The following is a 6216-nucleotide window of genomic DNA, read 5'->3' on the forward strand; positions in this document are numbered from 1 at the left end:
GCAGAACGTGATAAGGAGAGATATGGAAAATTGCTTATGATAAAGTGGAAAGACTTTGTACTCAGTTATTATAAAAAGGAGGAACTTCATAAAATCATAAGGCCCATTGACCAGACCAGTTCGTATTTACTGGAAGACTTTTGTGGAACATTGGGGAACTTAAAAAGAATTGATCCAAATGTGGAGGGAAAAGGGGGGAGAGATACCGGCTAACAGAACATTGTATAGAGATTAAATAAGGAAGTGCAACATCTGAAGGGTTACTGTGGTCAAGAGAATGATAGGATAGAAGCCACCACTGGAAATATAAATAGTATAGCCTGCATGTCTGGGTGGAGGGAGGAAGTTAGGGAATTATATGTTTATTTTACTTTTCAATTACTCCGTTTGGGAGCCTTTCATTTTGAAAATGGAAGGAAATTACATCTGAGAGTTTGTAAACTAAGTGTATATAATTTTATTATTTAATTATAGATGTTAAAAATCAATAAAAAAGCAATTTTGTAAAAAAAAAATAGCTTTTTGTTTAGCAATGGATCCTTGAGAGGTGAGCCTGCATACAGACCATGGAGGTTGAGTGCATGCCTTACAGTTTTCTTTATAACAATTATAGCTGCTGATTCTGATTCTGTAGCTCTCCTCAGGTAATCCTTGGCTCTTGGAAAAATTTTTGTCTAAAACCTGGTCATGACCGGTTTATGGTAAAATAATGTTCTTTCAATTACCAGACTACTGCCACAACAGTACTCACTAGAACCTTCAGTAGTTTATAAACGTTTCTGTAACCAATCCCATGAGTATATTTTGGAACAATAACGTTGCAAAGGTCTTGAGACAGCTCACTGGTTTTACCCATCATGAGATTTTTTTTGTGTGTGACATTCTGGTGAGGATTTCATGTCAATAGTAGATTTCATGTCAAACAGAACTTAATATTTAGTACAGAAACCTTGGTTTGCAATTACAGAGGTCAGACGTTTCCTATAGTTATTGACCAAGTCTACACACACTGCAGCAGGGATTTTGGCCCACTCCTCCATACAGATCTCTAGTTAGGTCAGGTTTCAGGGCTGTCGCCGGGCAACATTAAGTTTCAGCTACCTTCAAAGCTTTTCGGGAGACTGGCTAGGCCACTCCAGGGCTTTGAAATGCTTCTTACGGAGCCACTTTTTAGTTGCCAAGGCTGTGTGTTTGGGGTCAATGTCGTGCTGGAAGACCCACCAATGACTCACCTACAATGCTCTTACTGAGGAAAAGAGGTTGTAGGCCATAATCTTATGATACATGACCCCCTTCAATATGGTGCAGTCATCTGATTTCTTTCGTAGTAAAGCACCAACTATGAGGTTTCCCCTATCATGCTTCATGGTTGTGATGTACTCATCCTTCTTACTCAAAACACGGAGTGGAGTTTATACCAAAAAGTTATATTTTGTTCTCATCTGACCACATGACGTTCTCCCATGCTTCCTCTGGATCATCCACATGGTCACTGACAGATTTCCAATGGGCCTGGACTTGTGCCGGAGTGAGCAGGGGGAACTTGTGTGCCCTGCAGGATTTTAATCTATGACAGTGTAGTATGTTACTGACAGTAAGTTTGAGACTGTAGTCCCAGCTGTTTTCAGGTGTTTGACCAGGTCCTGCCATTTAGTTCTAGGCTGATTCCTGACTTTTCTTAGAATCATACTTACCCCTTGAGACGAGATCTTGCAGGGAGCCCCAAATCGAGGAAGATTTTATTTTCTAATAATTGCACCAAGGGTTGTTGCCTTCTCACCAAGCAGCTTGCCTATTGTCCTGGAACCCATGCAAGTCTTGTGCAAGTCTACCCTGTAACCCATCCCAGTCTTGTGCAGGTCTACAATTTTGTCCCTGGTGTCCTTAGACAGTTTTTTGTTCTTAGCCATGGTGGAGAGCTTGGAGTGTGATTGAGTGTGGGGACAAGGGTCTTCTATACAGTTAATGATTTCAAACAGGTGCAATTAATACAGGTAATGAGTGCAGAGTAGGAGAGCTTCTTAATGAAAAACTAACAGGTCTGTGAGAGACAGAATTCTTGCTGATTAGTAAGTGATCAAATACTTACCATATTTTTCAGACTATAAGATGCACTTTTTCCTCCAAAAACGTGGAGGAAAATGGGGAGTGCGTATTATAGTCTGGATGTACCTGCTCTGGTTGTGTTGGGGACGTGGGTGAGTGGCATCGGGGGAGCAGCGGGTCACAGGAGGCTGGAGCTGGCTGCTGTGGCTAACTCCTGTGCGGGTTGCTAAAGAGAAATGAATATTCACTGCATTCCACACCCATGGAGAGCAATGAATATTTATTTCTCTTTGATAGCGTCTTGGTATGATTGGCCCCCAACCCCATGTTGCTTTATGCTTGTAAGCAGCGCAGGGCAGGGACATCATGCGCTGCTTGTAAGCCGAAGGGCAGCTGCCGTAATACTCATTGCTCTGCACACCGGGACTGTGTGTGTGGTGGTCAGTGAGTATTCATTGCTCTTCAGTAGCGCGCACAGTGTTAGCTGCTGGCTTCCTGCTGCTGCCGGGCAGCCACTTGTGCCACTACTTAAATGAATATTCACCTCTCCACGCCCAGAGAAATGAATGTTCATTTATCTTAAGCAGCTGCACACGTGACCACGGGCAGCAGCAGGAAGGCTCTGGCTGACACTGCGCTACTGAAGAACAATAAATACTCACTACTCTTTGCGCACACAGTCTCGGCCTGCAGAGCATTGAGTATTCTGGCAGCTGTGCTCTGTTTATGACCTCCCTGCCATGCGCTGCTTACAAGCATAATGCAGCTGATGGCACCGGAACAAGATGCTGCGTGGGGGCGCAGGGAAGGTAAGTGAAATGATTTATTTTTTTTATGTTTTCTGATGGGGCCCATTCATACCAGGATGGGGGTGGGGCCAATCATAATAATCTTTATTTATATAGCTCCAACATATTCCGCAGCGCTTTACAGTTTAACAGTTTCAAACACAACAGTCGTAAGTAACAATGTTAACGATACAATAATTAAAGCAAAATAAGACAACCCTGCTCTTGAGAGCTTACAATCTACAATGAGGTGGGGGAGATACAAAGTACAGGTGTGTAGTTACAATGATGGTCCAGCAATCTTCAGGGGGTGGGTGATAGATGGAAGTAGTGAATGGGCTACAAAAACACACACACACACACATAAAATGACTGATCAGTAAACGTGATAGGCCGCTCTCAACAAATGTGTTTTGAGGGAGCGTCTAAAACTATGCAAATTGTAGATGGTCCTCTGTTGTGAATTCTGTTGTCAGGCTCCCTCCTGTGGTCATGAATGGTACTTCGGCTGGTTCTGTCCATGGACTTCCTCTGGTGGGTGTTTCTGAGTTTCCTTTCACAGGTGACGAGGTTAATTCGTTAGCTGCTGCTCTATTTAACTCCACTTAGATCTTTGCTCCAGGCCACCTGTCAATGTTCCAGTATTGGTCTAGTTCACTCCTGGATCGTTCTTGTGACCTGTCTTCCCATCTGAAGCTAAGTTACAGCTTGTATTTCTTTGGTTTGCTATTTTTCTGTCCAGCTTGCTATTTAATTTGTTGTCTTGCTTGCTGGAAGCTCTGGGACGCAGAGGGAGCGCCTCCGCACCGTGAGTCGGTGCGGAGGGTCTTTTTGCGCCCTCTGCGTGGTCTTTTTGTAGTTTTTGTGCTGACCGCAAAGCAACCTTTCCTATCCTCGGTCTGTTTAGTAAGTCGGGCCTCACTTTGCTTAATCTATTTCATCTCTGTGTTTGTATTTTCATCTTTACTGACAGTCATTATATGTGGGGGGCTGCCTTTTCCTTTGGGGAATTTCTCTGAGGCAAGGTAGGCTTTATTTTCCTATCTTCAGGGCTAGCTAGTTTCTTAGGCTGTGCCGAGTTGCATATCTTTGTGTGGAAACTTCCTGAAGAAGAAGCCTTTGAGCTTCGAAACGCGTTGTATAAACCACCCGAACACCCTAACAGTATATCTGGATCTATTATTTGTCGCAGCAGCGCAGATGTAATCCACATTTCATTTATAATGAGTTGCAAAGGGAGCGTTAGGCGCAATCCACGGCTATTTCTAGTGTGGTTGATAGGTTTAGGGATTGCGGTCAGCAGAGTTCCCACGTCCCAGAGCTCGTCCTTATTATCAGTAACTATCAGGTCATTCCGTGTGCTCTTAACCACCAGGTCCATTATTGTCATAACAGTCCTCATATCTAGAGGTAGAGCATTCCAGAGGATTGGCGCAGCACGGGAGAAGTCTTTGAGTCGGAGTGGGAGGTACAGATTACTGCAGAGGTTAGTCGAAATTCGTTTGCAGAGCACAGTGGTCGGTTAGGCCGATAGACCGAAATGAGGGAGATGTAAGGGGGCGCTGCACTGTGGAGAGCTTTGTGGGTGAGAACAAGTACTTTGAGTTGGATTCTATAATGAATTGGCAGCCAGTGTAATGACTGGCGAAGAGCGGACACGTCTGAATACCGATTAGCTAGATGGACAACCCTGGCTGCTGCATTAAGGATAGACTGGGACCATGGATGAGATGGGGGCCCTGCATACCAGAATAGGGGTGGGACCATACATAATAGGACGAGATTGGGGCTCTGCATACCAGGATAGGGATTGGGGCCATGCATACTAGGACAAGAAAGGGGCCCTGAATATCAGGATAGGTATTAGGCCATGCATACTAGGATGAGTTTGGGGCCCTGCATACCATGATAGAAATGAGGATGATTATTCCTGCCCGGATAGGGATGAGGGATCCATGCATACTAAGATAGGGATGAGAGGGCCATGCATACCAGAGTAGGGATGAGGGTACCATGTGTGTCACGGTTCCCACCGTTCTGCCAACAATATGTCATGGATCCCAACAATATGTCAGGCATCCCTGATACCCTGATAACAAGGGGGCTGCTTGATTTCCCCTGGTTCCTTCTGAAGGGGATTTATCTACATTCCACTTCCCAGTTTGGAACTTGCAGCTCTCGGGCGCCCCCTTTACCCTCAGGTCAGATCAGGTACTGCACCTAGGGTAATTAGTCGCCAGAAAGGCTGCCTGCTATGTACTGGCTATTGGGCACACTTCAGCGAGGACGATATAACTACTCCCACTCTGGCAGTAACAATAATTATCAAGGCCGCTGGTCGCTGCAAAGACGTCCAATTGCACAGAACAAGGTCGCTGCATCCAGCTCCGATTTTCACCAAAGGTTAACGGGTCCGGAGCCCACCCAAATCAGTAGCGTTATTCACCTCAGAGGACGCACAGTCATATAGAGCATGAAGAGACAAGCTAGTAAAATTATATATTTCACTCCATAAAAGATAGGCAGTATTTACAAAAATATTAAAAAGATATTATAAAGACGAATCATGTGTATATTGCAATTACAAATAAAAAGGGATTAACGTGAAAATTGACTTACGATTCTTTCATATCATTCAATTGTACGGCGTATGCTGGCTGGGGGAGGGGACTTTTCCCACTTATTTTCAGGTCAGATTGCACAGCCTGTCGTAGCTGAATCCCCAGCAAAAGGCACTGCAAGATTCCTGTTTTACACAGATATTCCCTGCCTAAAGCCCAGGCACTCCCCCTGTGGTGACATCACTTAGGGGCTGAAACCTCCCCTTTTCTTACAATATAAAAACTATTTTTTATGCATAGTTTGCTATGTGAACCTCACATAAGTACGACACAATGCTCATGATGTTCCCTACATCAGGGGTGTTCTGTTAAGTGTAAATACGGAGCCATTACATGATCTGCTTAAGGAGAAATCCGCACTTTGCACTCGTTGCACCTAGCTGCTCGCGCTTTCAGTGGCCGATAGGTCTACCGATGGACATCCGGAATATGTAATTCGTATAGTTCCAGCCAAAATCCGTGCCGTGATATGTAACTTTAATAGAACAAAGAAACTCATGTCTTACACCAGTTTCAACTAGTGCTAGATGGGAGGAGTGAGCAGCTTTCGCAGAAACTGCTATTTGCAGGGGGCAATAAAAATTCTTCTCACACACACACAGGCAACCAGCAGAGAAAAGAGGGGGGGGGGGGCGGAATTGCCCACAGCTTGTGTCTTGTACAGCTAGGCAGACTCAAACATGGCATATTCACATTATCGTGACAATGTGTATCAGGATGTAGGAGATATTAAATACAATTTTACCACATTTTTTGCTTCA

Source organism: Ranitomeya imitator, chromosome 2 (genome assembly GCF_032444005.1).
Source record: "Ranitomeya imitator isolate aRanImi1 chromosome 2, aRanImi1.pri, whole genome shotgun sequence".
Classification (NCBI taxonomy): domain Eukaryota; kingdom Metazoa; phylum Chordata; class Amphibia; order Anura; family Dendrobatidae; genus Ranitomeya; species Ranitomeya imitator.